Below are 12774 nucleotides of genomic sequence, written 5' to 3' on the forward strand. Positions count from 1 at the left end.
TCCTCTTATTGTTCTTACATATATTTTACAAGAGAATTGGAATGTTCCTCCTTTGTAGGTAGTGTCGTGTGGGGTGATAGACCATGATTGTTGGGGATTGTGAGATATTTATGAGGGGAGAAATACCACACTGCTTTTTTACAGAGGACATTAGTGATAGCTGAAAGTGGGTAGGCAAAAATAAAATGTAAAAGTGTCTCAGAGCCAGTTCACCTCAGTAGGCAAAGATACCTTTTGATCTGACCCAGAACGAAGTAAACAAAGCCTATTCTGCCCCCTCCTCCCCACCTCCCCCGAGGAGCTTCCACTCCATTTGGCTAAGATGAGGATCACATTCAAACTTGATACATGTCCACTGAGGGACCAGACTATTTTCTGCTTTTACATGGAAATAGACTCAATTACCTAGCAGGTTTTTTACATCTTTAACTACTATGATTTTCAATACGTCTCTAAGGACCCTGGAAACACACAAAGGAAACTATTGAACATTTTGTTATTACCTTCCAGTAACTAGGAGTAAATTTATATCATTTGCATTGTAACATATATTCTAATATTCGTAACGGGCAACAACAGTTATCTCTAGGTGATGGTGAGGTTAGAGCACGGAACTAGGAAGTTAAGGGAGAAGTCTCCCAAATTTCTTGCCACCCCCATCACTGTTTACAACATACTGGGAATACTCCATCAAGCATTCACTTCTATCTCCAAGTGATAGCAAAAAGCAACCTGTACCCCAACTTCATCCAACGCACACTCAATCGCCAGACCATAACAGCAATGTCTGTAATGGTAAGATAGAATAACATTTTATATGGGTGGTATGTGTGATCATCAGCCATGCCCAGTATTTAATACAGGAGACTATGTGGTCGGAGTTCAGGTTGTATGTCAGACAGAAAATCACACACCTTCCTGTCAGCAACAAAGAGGTATACCAAAATCCTAACATACCCAGAGGCAAATCAAATCTCTGAATCCAGAAAGGGACTATGTGTAAAGGCTGGAGTTCCAGCCGGTGATAATCAGGATATGAAAGGCCAGGAATATATATTTTATATTGTATTTTATTTATCCTTTTCAAATATGCATTTATTTCAAAATTTCCTTCAAACCTAGTATTTGCTGCTGTTAGTTCTCCCTCATCTGGGCACTAATTGACTTTCTATTAGGAAACTGCTGACAAGATAAAAATATACACAAACTTGTTAACGAGAACTATAATTAACTACATATCAGAAAATAACAGTGGGGTGTCATGTGGTGAGGCCAGTAATATGTAGCCAATAAAGGTCTATCTTTTACCATTAATATTTACAGTTGGAAGCACTAGATGGCTGCAATCTAAATGCTGCACCAACAAACAATAGCTATTGACTTGATACCTTGTAGGCTGACAGTGTAAAATATTCACATAGCTACTTTCTTAATCATCACTTGACAGCATCATGGTAATGCTAGGTAGTACCACATGGCTGTTTTGCAGAAGGTCAGCACCAACCGGGGAAACAGGTTCTCCGGATATTGTTTGCATTATTATACTTTTTTGATTAGCAAATTTGCACTGAGTTGAAGTACTCATGGGCATTCCAGACTGCTACTGACTTATATGTTACAGGGACAAATCACTTACCGTCATTCTGTGCCTCAGTTTCCCCATTTTACAAATCTTCCCATCAGAGTTGTGAGGCTTAATAATTACAAAGAACTGAGAAACTTGGACAAAATACAGTCTGTTACTGTAAACTATTAATCATCATTATTTCAGAAATCAGGATATTATACAATGGAGATAGGTATAACAGGTACACTCTGATCCTAGGGAACGTAGTGCAATGCACCAGCTTTGGGTCAGATTGTGACTAGCACTTGGGTAGATGCTCAGAGGAAAAAGGCTCAAGAAGTCTCCCCCACTTTGTGAGATCTATACCAGGACCAGTCATGCATTCTACCCCAGAGAGTGTGGGGAGAAGTAGGACCAGGGCCTCACCTCCCTCTGCAGAAGCCCATGGAGAGGGATGGCAACTCTAGGGGGAGCTGGTGACCTCTGGTAGCACTGCCATCAACATGGACCAGTGCCAAAATAGTGTAATTTGGTCTTTTGTGCATGTGATGATGTTCTCCTGCAGTGACTAGTCTAGTGTTGAACTCCAGTGATCTAATTTCAGAGACAATAAAGGATCTACTACTAATATCATTTAAGGGACATCTCCTTTAGCTCAAGTACTGGAAATTTTGGAGTTTCTAGTCTTAAAACCCAGTAGGGTTAGAGAATTATCTCAGAATTGCATTGTTCTACAAAGTACTGCCATTTGTTATATTGTGGGGGGGGGGAAGAGTGTGAATACACCACCCACATAAAAATGTGTTGTGATAATGGAAGCCCTCAAACATCTCAACACTCTGCAGTGTGAAATGGTGGACAGTGTAAACCTGCCATATCAGTAATGATTATAATGAGATGTGGGGGGAGATATGGAAACACTCCCTGTCAATATCTCTCTGTGACCATTAATGGAGGCCTCACTTGAAGCTAAGTGCAAACCTTGTGCTTCACATATGTATCTTGTCACTCTTCTCGGCCCAACATTGTTGTGAGGAGAAGGGGCAGGGGCATCTAGTTAGAGGTGAGCAAATAGCAAATACAATGTACAATAGCCACATGGAATATTCACACTTACGTCAAATGGCAAAGAGAAGATGTTTATTTTGTCTGAGACTTTCAAAGGGACCTGTGAGAGGTACATGCCCAACTCACACTGAAAATCACAGGAGTTGGGTGTCTCTCTTCCTTGGGCCCCTTTGAAAATCCCAATCTTAAAGCCTATTATGCCCATATGCGAGTAGGTGAGCCCTTGCCCAAAAGATGATGAGCACCTTCAGCTCCCACTGGCTTCAATGGAAGATGAGAATCCCTAGTGCTTCTCAGGAGATGCTCAGCATATCACAGCATTGGGCCCTACCTTTGTGTAGGGTTTTTTTTGTGCTCACTGTGACCATATGCACATACGCTGGCTGCATACAGAAATTAGTCACAGCGAGGTCATACGTTTCCCATAGCATTCTTCTATTTTTATTGACCAATGGCATTTGTTCCTCCGTCAGAACTCGCTAGTAACAAACACAGTGTCCGCACATCTTTTGGAGCACAGCATGCCTTGGAATTGCAGTGCTGTCTGCAGGATCTGCATTGGACAGATCTTTCATTGGAATTGGTCAGAACAAATATTCTTCATTCACAAGGTAAATTATTTCTACAGAGAGACTAGTGACTAGGGGCCAGCACCGAACGTACTGTGCTATTTGTGCCACCATAAACCAAGTTATAATGATATGTAATAACTAGAAGCTTTACCCAAACGGGAGGAAATGTCAATCCACAGAGACTGACACATTTACTAAAACACGGTGTCTTATTGTTTGCCTGGTCTGAGATTTAGCAACTGTGGGCCAAATTTGTCCTGAGCCTAATTTCATTTAGTTCAGGGGGTTTACATGAGGGGTGCATTTTCCCTCTTGTGTTTTTAAATTGCAGCAGATGGTTAAGTTTTACACCAGAGGCTGTCAGTAGAATTTTAAAAGGCATCGTATAACAACACACTGAAGCTGTACAGTCAATCTGTGCAGCACCAACAGAATGGTCCTGAAGAGAATTTGAGCACATTTGTAAAATTAGCATTGGCAGTTGTTGCAAAACAGTATCAGTTTGTATGCTAAAAGCCACTCCTTAATCATGGCTTTTCTCCTGAAGCAGCCAATTGAGGCATTCTGCTCCAGACATGGAGAAGTGATGGTGAAGGAGAAAAGGCATTTCAGACTCAGTCCTATGAGGTACTGACTAAAACATTTAACCATGCACTTAAGGGACTACACACATGCTTGAAATTAAGCACGTACATGATGGGAACCAGAATGTTGAGCACTCAGCATAGATAACACATTGGAACCAGTGATCCCTCTAATTTTTGACAGGCCGTGTGCGCAAAAAATTTCTTCTGTGCAAATTTTTGTGCTTCTGTGCAAATTTTTGTGCACGCAGTGTTTCGCCGTGTGCGCAGGGTTTAGGATCTGTGTGCACGCGCACACGCACACAGTTTAGAGGGAACAGTGATTGGAACCCCTCTAGAAAAGATCACTCTTATTAGGTTGCCTCCTGTCTAAACAGACCACCCCAAATAATCTCCAAATATACCGAATGCAATGCTGCATCATCAGACCACCTCCATTAACCAACCAATATTGTACAATGAATACAACATAAACAAGATATTAATATAGCAAGCAGTTACAGAAAATATACTTTAGATCTATTTGTCCTTTGTTACATTTCCTATAAAGTCATTCATTAGAGTCAGCTACTGAGTTCAGCAAAGCTGGATTTCCAAGGGCTAATAATGCAAATAAAATGTTAGTTGAACTGACTATTGCTTCAACCAAATACTGGAATTTTGGAGAGAGTGTTTTGGTTTACACATTGCACCATTGTTAAGAGCTCTAGGAACACTGATGATGGCCCTGATCCTGCAGTTTGAATCACGTGAGCAAAATCCCATAAGGAATCCTAACTATGCAGATCAGATGGCAGGACTGAGGCCAACATTTGTAAATGTTTTAGCTGATGACATCTGCCTCACTGTTAATATGAAACTCCTATAGGGCTCAGTCCTCAACGTCCCTTGAAATCAGTAGGTGTAACCTGGCCTCACTGCAGTAAAGATTAGTTTTGCCATTGACTTCAATAGGGCCAGAATTTCTTCCAGTGAGAATGAATGTTCTCAGTACCTTCCAAGGCTCATTCTTCACCTTGCTAGGCTAGATTACAATACACAGCTAAATCCACAGATTTCAACCATCTGCATGTGTGCTCGCTTTATAACGGGAGGTCACAGATGAGATGTTTCTTGTTTGAAAAACCAGACTATTTGACTGTAAATTAGAAAAATACAATCCAGTTTAGCAATTGATCACAATAGCTATGACCAGCTGTCCCGACATTTACTTGTGAAATCCCCAGCCCAAATGGCTGTTAGACAACTAAGTTTTGACAGTTCCAAGAAAGTAAATTACTCAGATTATGCAATGCATTTAAACCATTCAACCTATGTTCTGTACTTCACTGGAGAGTTGACAGTGATGATTATGATTAGTTACTTCTGAGACTCTTTTAAGAAAAGGTTCAGAGAATACCATTCAGTGAGAAGACATTGAAGGTATTATTAAACCATAATATGCATGAAATAAAATTAAGTTTTAAATGATAGGTTGAAGGAATTAGACTAATGGTCATTACATGAGGGAGTTAAAGAAACAGCTTGTCACCTCCAAAAGTCTGAGCAAGATACAGCTCAAGTAGACATGGATCCATTAAATTCAACTGAGTCCATAGTGTCTATTATTTTAGATAGAGAAACCAACATACAGGTCTGCACAGCTCTCAGGCTCTGCTGGTCGATGTTTAATATTGGAACAGCAGCTGTTGATTCTAGGTGATTCTAGTCAGAACAATCAGTGTTCATTTGTGTATGTAAAGAACTCACAGCATTTTAAACAGGAAAAGGAAAATTCATTTAGCCCTGCATGTGTTGCTAATTTAATGCCATGTTAAGATATTGGGACAAAGTCAAGATATTAATTTATTGCTACTTTACTGTTGTTATAAATAAAGTGAGGCCTCATATGCCCCAAGCCAAAGGTTATCGGTGCATCACATTATGGTAGGTTTATGTACAAGTGGCTGGATTTATTACTGAACTACTGGGGCTCCTGTTGGAAACCAACCTTAGAATGATTTTCTGATAAGAAGGTTGCAAATCAAGATCAGTGTATCTATGGGCTTTTTAGTCAATGTTATGGCTTTTCTTTGACTGGTCAAATTATCGCTATATGCCCTCCCCCCCTTTAAAGTAATTCTGACCTGGATTAGAGCTACTCAAGCCAATAGTCATTCAGTACTATAGCAAATGTTTTTTGATTTCTAGGCAGTAAACATGAAGACATGGACCAGATTTGCTTCACTAGGAATTAAGCGATAAGCTGACCAATAGCGTCAGGACTCAAGGTTACTCAGCTCAAGGAATGCTGGTGGTGCACATCAGCAGCCGCACACTTCTAAGCAAGTGATGCAAATGGCAGTGCAGGGAATGTTCCAGAGGCTTTACAATTCCCCATATTGTAAAGCTGCCAGTGATGTTTCTGTCTTGTTAAACTGCCCGATTATGGCTGTTCCTATGCAGGTGCTGGAATAAAAGGGGACCACTCCCTGTGCTAGAGGTAGCCAGAATCCATCCATTTGTCCTTTCTGAGTGTAAGCTCCCACTCGTGTTTCTGGACACATCACATGCCCCAACAAAGACATTTATTCTCAGGCCATGTCACTACTTACCCTATGCAACAGCAATCACCACGATGGCAGCACATGTGGCTCCTTTTGCACAGAGACAGCAAGAGCCATTTTGGCCTGCATTCCCCAACCCCCTCCCCATACCTGGAGATACAGGGCCCAGTTCTCTGATCACTCATGTTTGCATAAATCAGGATTAATTCCAGTGAAGCCACTGGAGCCACAGTAGTATAAAATGATGTGAGAAGAGAATGAGGCCCATAATGCCTCCCAGCACATCTCCTCAGGCACTACCCCCTACAGCCCACCGCCCCAGCACTCCACTGACTCCCAGAGCCAGAATTCAGTCAAGCATTTTAAAAATGTTTTCTAGTCAAAATGTGTTCTCCTGGGGCAACCTCGCCCCATTCTACACTACTAATTTTCAGAAGGGAGCAATTCCTTTGCTACAAATTTTCTTCAAAAAGAGTGAGAAGTGATTACAAAAGAATGGTGTGTGTTATGTGACTTTGGCTTTGCAATTGGGCCCTGCTTATCCAGCAATCTGCCCACACTCTACACAATGGGAGCTGGGAACTAAGTATGTACATCTAGAGTGCACTAACAAAATCACCTGCGTGGTAATCTTAGTAGGCCTTTAAAAGTTAAAGGACTTGATTCTCCCCTTTCACCCGAGAGGAGGGTGCATGCCAGAGCTGTCCTGTGGACAGTTCATACATAAGCCTTTGGAATCTGGGGAATGTAAGTGATTATTGGTTACTGAGAATAAGGTTGGTGTTTAGCCTTGCTTGCACTGTCAGGGGAGCTGTGGGCACTCATCACCATGCTGGTGATGCCCTTAAATTTCAACTGTTGTCTCCTGCTGCTGTGTATGTGAGTTCCACAGTCTGTTAAGTGCAAACTGCCAGAGAAGGTTTGTGTGCATATTACCCCACAGCAAGCAGCTGCCATTTAAATGACTTACCTTAGCTTTAGCATGCTCTAGATGAAACCAGTATTTTTCCTTCACTTCACCATCCTACAAATCCTCAGCAATAGCACCCAGGAAAACAGGACACCTCTGAGTTAACTGCTCAGGGAAGTGTAACTGTTTCTTAGATGTAGGAGATCTGGGCTGATTAGATTTCATAGTTCTGTACTTTTTAGGGAAGTATTATAAGGAGTATTTGTTATTGTTTTCTCAATACTGAATGGAACCGACATAATTCTGCAAACACAGCAACAGTTAGTATCCTATTTCATCCAGTCTGGAATTTACAATAGCCATTCACAAACCCAATTACAGAGTTACCAATGGATTCAAGTAATTTATGTTAAAAATCTCTAGCCCAGCTTAGTGGGTGATGTAACAAACATTGAGTTTCTTTTTGCTTAAGTCCAGTAGCTAACTAAGAGCAATTTTCAGCAAGAACTAATTGAGTAACATTGACTTTTATTATTTTCTTGCTTAAAAAGGTATAAAAATACCATCTTGCACAAGTTTTTCTTTGACTCACAAAGCAATGAGCCCTGAGAAAAGGTTTATTGATGATTGTTACCTGCAGTAGGATGAAGTGCAAAACGTAGCAACAGGTGTAATTCACCAATAATAAAGGCTAGGATTCAGAGGAGCCCTAAGGAAATTAGGCACCCAACTCCCACTGAGCATCTCATAGGCCCCTTAGAAAACCTCAGCCAAACACAGCTCTTTTTTTGCAAGACTGATGTGAACATGAAGATAAGGCTATGACTCCCAAATGCTGGATACTGAGCTGCTGGATACTTATAGGCAGGTCCTGATCCTGAAAGCTGCTCCATGCTGATGGACCCCTATGCCTGTATGGTGCCTTTGTGAAGTCATGGTGTTTCATTCAAGTACAAAGGCTGCCACCATGGAACAGTTTGCAGGATCCAAGCTTTATAGTATAGGCAAAGAAGTTAAGAAATTACCTCACCCATTCAGGCACTATGCTGTGCCCATCACCATGGTGTCTGAGTATGTCAGAGTCATTCCTCCATCTATAGTGGTCACCATTAAGCAGCAAGCATTTGCCAATAATTATTCATATTGGGAGTGGAGACATCACGGATCATGCCTATAAATTGATCACCATTATAATCTTTTCAATATTACCTAACATAAGTCATTTAATATTACATCTGTTCCCTACATACAGTTAATTATTTGTAAACAGCACTGTACTTGGATTAGAAAACAACTGTGGCAACTGTGTGGTATCTGTTAGCAAATATTGAATTTTGAAAGGCAGCCACTGAGTGTAACATTCTGATAACCAGCTGTACTGAAGAATAATTTTACAACATGCTCCTATTTAGGAAGTTTCCAGGTGTTCTGCAGCAATTTGTTTGTGCTGAGACGTAATAAAATATACCACACATCCTTCCTTGCTTCTCAGGATATTTTTTCTCTCTGTTCTTAGTGCTCTTGGGAAAACTGCTTGTGTTGGATACCATTACAGCCCTGTGACAAACCGATTAAGCATATTGTATAATGAAAGCAAGTGGCCATGACCTAATGCTCAGATCAAAGATGGAGCTCTTAACACAGCTATCATGGGAAAGTTGGCATAGTATAATAGCAAAATGTGATACTAAATTGAAAAGTGATGTACCGCTGTGATGATCTGTGCAGTATTCAAGGAGACATTACCCATACATTACTCAGTGCCTTAGTACTGCAGGAGTCTTAGAATAGTGGATGACCTTACACGTATCACAGGCCAGTGAACATCTTACTCCTGTTGGTAAGCAGTTACTCACGTGAGGAATCACATTAGAGTCCAAGGGACTAGTTATGTGGGCAACTGCTCACTAATGCAAATAAGGGGCTCACAGTCTGGCTCCAGACAAAGTGCAAGGCAATAGCCAGGGAAAATAACAGGATGAGTTAAGACAGAGTTGTGACTTTAATTCTTCATTTCCTGCTTTTAAATCCAGCTCCTACCATTATTCAAACATGTTTTTATTGTGGGTTTGTTCATTGACACCACCTCCCCTTAAAAAGCAGGACAATTATGTTCCTAAAGATGCTGGTCAGGGCTTCATCTTTCCTGGGTCCATGAACGATTTTTTTTTAATGTTTCCAAGTGTTGTTATCAACACCAAATATTGTGACATGCCAATCCCGATGCCCACATCTGAGATTTCGGATTCTTTTTTCAGACAGTACAATTTGTATTATGTTTTCCAAATTAAATTAACTGTTCAGCAATCAATTAGTGAAGAAACAGTTGATCCTGATGGGGCCAGACTACAGAACCTTCTGGCAACTCTAGATCAGTTCACTGCTAGTGCTAATCAGGCTACCCGCACTGTAAACCTGAGCTTTGCTATGAGAGCTTACAGATCAGGAGGACAGCCTATGACCCAAAGTTTTTAATAGCTCAATAGGGCCTAGATGAGTGGATTGTGGAAAAGTGTATTTTTTTTAATATTGGAAAATCAGCAGTGAACACTGAACAGAGAAGTAAAGTTGGTCAATATGTCCCTTTATGATAGAAAATGGCTCTGCAGATCTTACTCAAAGCTGTAGCCACTTGACAGATTGGATCAGGTTGAGATGTTTTGACAAGATTCAATTCTAGGAACATCTGCAGGTCCACTGGCTTCCTCAGGTGTTGGTCACTATCCAGTCAAGAATGCTCCTAAATCAACCACAAGAGGCATACAGACGAGGCAGTGTTCCTCTCCATCATAGCATTTCTATAGTAATTTGCTATTGCACTAGACTAGAATATCCAGGCACTGAATGGCTATGCACAAAGATAAGAAAGGTGACAAATTAAGCAGAATGACTACTGTGAAACGACAGAAATGTATTTCTATACTGATCAGTATACAGTACAAATGCAGCTTTGATAATTCTGACATTTATTCCTATTGTATTTGTGTTTTTTGTACGTATAAATTATCATACAATTTGTGTTTGTGAGGAATTAAACCTCATCTCCAAAAAATACAGTGATAGGACATGAACTTAGAATCTACTGTTGATTCAAGTCTCTTCCTAGGTGTAGTTATGATAGGATTTACACTGTCGCTGACTGGAAAAACATCAGACAGATTCAAAGAGTTTAAGATGAGATGGAACCATTAGGTTACGTAGTCTGACTTCTTGTCTACTGCAAGCTATTAAATTTAAGCTAGTAACCACTGTATTGAGCACAAAAACTTGCACAGATGGTCTCATTCAAACCCAGGAACACAGAGTTAATTGTGAGTGAGGGGAACGGATAAACTAGTGGCACTGCCTGGGATGCAGGAGATAGGGCAATTAACTTAATCCACCTGTGCCTTGCTTCCCCAATCTGTAACATGAAGGTGATACCTGGTAGGGTGTCCTAAGGATAAAAATCCATTCATGATTGTGTGATGCTCTGGTACTACGAGGGCCATATAAGCACATACAGACACACACAGAGAGAACTGGATCTCCAATAGGAATAGAAAACAATATTTTTAAATGCCTGCTGAAGAGCTTATGAAATGACATTCTCAATATGACTCAATAATATAGTAGACTGACATGTTCTGTGTCGCCTCATCTCAGGTCCTTGGGTACTGTGTGATCTGTCACCTGGAGTAGGTTATTTCTATACAGGAAAATTAATTATTTTTTAAATCATAGAGGAGTCATATTTAACAATCAAGGGCAGAGGAGAGAGTAATTGCAGCTGGTCATAAAGCCCCCTAGGAGAGACCTTGAGCCAAACTTGCTTTCATTACTGTAGCTGGATTTTTTAAAATCCAGAAATAAAAGATTGTTTTAATATTTTTCCTGTGGCTCTGTCATTGTATTGCAGAAGAGTCTGAACAGTGGGGTTCAAGATGTGTATATTTGACATTAATAGGAATTAATGCCCAGCTTAGAGTATCCCTGTTCTGAATGCAGTATTATCCTCAGCACTAGGACTATCCCTGCATACTCCTTGGGAATGACTACTAAGCAGATCACTCAGTGTGGGTAATAGTATTCTGTAACAAGCTGTACCTAACTCTCTGGGAAATGGGATTTGAGTTCTGACCTGCTGTTTTCTGTTTCTAAACCTTTTGGATTTGAAAGTTCTGCCGCAAGCACATGTGCATCTACAACAGTTCAATTGTCACTTGTAATACAAATCAAAAGATGATGGCAAAATCTGCCTGGAAGACCAATTCCTTGCAGGGTGATTCTGTCCATAGGGACCACTTTTCCATGACACCCACATCATTTCCATGGCTTCCATGACTGCAGAAAGACTGTTTTAAACAAATGTTTTCATCTGCCAAAAATCCAACACTAAAAGGTGTTTCTGGCAGATTTGTTTGCATGTACATGGTGCATGTTGATGTTATTACCTTTCCCATTGCTGTATGAAAACAGGGTATAAAAGAATACAATTTATATATCCATCCTGCACTGTATTGCTTCCTGAAAAGGAATTATGGAAACATGAGCATGTCTCCATAATTAAAGACGCAAGCTCTGTACGATCTGGGGGGATACTACAAAATGTTTTCTGTGAATATTTATTGATTTGAATTTCCCATCAAATGCATTTCAGTTATGTTCATGTGTGTCCTTTGTGTGTTCTCAGTCTGAAACCTTCCTACACCACCAGACATCGTTTAGGATCCAAACAAGGATCCGCCAACCCTATTGTGTCTATTGTGCTGTTTGCTGGAATAGCTACCTTGTTGTGTTTCTACCACTTTTTTAGGAAAAGTTGTTGATCTATCAATCATTCAACCCCCAACCAGGATCAGTGCGCTGCTTTTCTCTGGTCTCTACCCTTAGACCTGTCTGGCTTAGGCGGCCCTACCAAAATTCCCATCAGCATAGGTCTCAGGGTCAGTGAAATACCCAAGTCTTTCCACTGCCTGAAGATGCAGTCCCCAGGGAAGGTTTGTGTGTTCGCCTTATGCAACTATTCCAGGAAACAACTGTACTGGCAGGAATGTTCAGAGAAATGGTGTGTTTTACAAAAGTATTTATGGAAAGCAAAATCTGAAATTGTAAGTGCAACTCTTCACACCAGAAACCTGATTCATTCAGTGAAGGAAATAGAAATGCCATGTGCCTATGTATCCAATGAAAACTGTTAAAATTTAAAATATCAAAGACTTGCAATGAACTGCTTGTGAACAACCTATGGACAAAGAATTGTTATTAAAAATTCAGCAAACAATTTCTGAATACTAACTCTGTTTGTGAAAAACACAATCTGCTCACAAATAATTTGCAAACAGAAAGAAAGTTGTCACATAAACTAGTCATTATACATGATTCACTCAGCTCTGGGTAAGTGCTCGAAAGATAGCATGCTGCAATAGGTTTACTTTCCATAGGACCTAAAGCACCAAACTTTGGAAGGCTAATCTACTTTTCTACTAGCAAATATGTTCTTTAAAATATTAGATTTTACATTATATTTGAAATGATTACTCTAGAA

The 12774-nt window shown here is 40.3% G+C and overlaps 1 protein-coding gene across 6 annotated transcripts in view; it reads left to right on the forward strand.

Annotated features, from left to right (window-relative positions):
* CRB1 (crumbs cell polarity complex component 1) overlaps positions 1–12774 on the forward strand; it is a 159515-nt gene that overhangs the window by 145831 nt on the left and 910 nt on the right. The window lies entirely within an intron of this gene.

Source organism: Lepidochelys kempii, chromosome 8 (assembly GCF_965140265.1).
Source record: "Lepidochelys kempii isolate rLepKem1 chromosome 8, rLepKem1.hap2, whole genome shotgun sequence".
NCBI lineage: Eukaryota > Metazoa > Chordata > Testudines > Cheloniidae > Lepidochelys > Lepidochelys kempii.